The sequence below is a fragment of the Austrofundulus limnaeus genome, unplaced genomic scaffold (assembly GCF_001266775.1).
Source record: "Austrofundulus limnaeus strain Quisiro unplaced genomic scaffold, Austrofundulus_limnaeus-1.0 Scaffold3585, whole genome shotgun sequence".
Lineage (NCBI taxonomy): Eukaryota > Metazoa > Chordata > Actinopteri > Cyprinodontiformes > Rivulidae > Austrofundulus > Austrofundulus limnaeus.
In genome coordinates this window covers 4,235-5,536 of record NW_013955987.1, presented here as the reverse complement: position 1 = coordinate 5,536, position 1,302 = coordinate 4,235, and the positions used below count along the sequence as shown (strand labels likewise).

General features: G+C 54.4%; 1 long non-coding RNA gene across 1 annotated transcript in view; it reads right to left on the bottom strand.

Annotated features, from left to right (window-relative positions):
- Positions 1-281: 281 nt before the first annotated feature.
- The window catches only part of LOC106511919 (uncharacterized), a 5,227-nt gene continuing 4,206 nt past the window's right edge, over positions 282-1,302 (bottom strand). Inside the window, exons 3-4 of the long non-coding RNA XR_001309572.1 lie at positions 931-1,148; positions 282-437 (exon numbers count right to left, since the gene is read on the bottom strand). This is a non-coding gene — a long non-coding RNA (uncharacterized LOC106511919). The remainder of the gene's footprint in view (positions 438-930; positions 1,149-1,302) is intronic.

The following is a 1,302-nucleotide window of genomic DNA, read 5'->3' as shown; positions in this document are numbered from 1 at the left end:
GGGTCACCTGAGGTCACCTGGGGTCACCTGAGGTCACCTGGGGTCACCTGAGGTCACCTGAGGTCAGCTGAGGTCACCTGGGGTCACCTGAGGTCACCTGGGGTCATCTGAGGTCACCTGAGGACACCTGGGGTCACCTGAGGTCACCTAGAGTCACCTGAGGTCACCTGAGGTCACCTGGGGTCACCTGAGGTGACCTGAGGACACCTGAGGTCACCTGAGGTCACCGCAGGACAGACCTGAACTTTGACCTGCAGCTGATGATCACTTCCTGTTTTCACTCACAGTCAGCTTTGAGTGGCGCAGGTGGAGCAGGGGGAGGAGCCGGTCTGCTGCAGGTGTAGGAGACCTCCAGGTAGCGGGTCTGCTCCACACAGATGTACTCTCCAAAGACCCGCTCAGTGACGGGGACCTCACAGGACCTCCTGTTGGAACAGCTGCACAAACACACAGAGACTTCATTACCCACAATGCCCTGCTGCTGCTGCAGGTAACACCTGAGCTGTATGTAACACACCTGAGCTGTGGGTAACACCTGAGCTGTAGGTAACACCTGAGCTGTGGGTAACACCTGAGCTGTGGGTAACACCTGAGCTGTAGGTAACACCTGAGCTGTGGGTAACACCTGAGCTGTGGGTAACACCTGGGCTGTAGGTAACACACCTGAGCTGCAGGTAACACACCTGAGCTGTATGTAACACACCTGAGCTGTTGGTAACACACCTGAGCTGTTGGTAACACACCTGAGCTGCAGGTAAAACACCTGAGCTGAGTTTGAAGTGTTTAATCAAAGAGAACAGATTTATTTGAACATTAAAGCTTAAACTCAGGATATCTGTTGCATTCTGGGAGTTGTAGTTCTCTTTAGTTTGGATGAATTATTATAAAATCTAAATGTTTGTGTTCCTCTGCAGAGAGCTGGGTCCTCACAGGTCCTCCAGAACCATCTCAGCCCAGGGGAAGGAGCAGAACTGATCCGGTCCATCATCAGGATGTTGTTTGCCCTCCCCGCACCTGGTCCCGACCCCGACCTTGTACAGGATGTGGTTCAGGGAGATCTTCTGGCCCACATCTGGAGGACAAGAACTACAATTAGACCCTGTCCTGGACCTCAGACCCTCTGCTGGACCTCAGACCCTCTGCTGGACCTCAGACACTGTCCTGAACCTCAGACCCTGTCCTGAACCTCAGACCCTGTCCTGAACCTCAGACCCTGTGCTGGACCACAGACCTTCTGCTGGACCACAGACCCTCTGCTGGACCACAGACCTTCTGCTGGACCACAGACCCTCTGCTGGACCA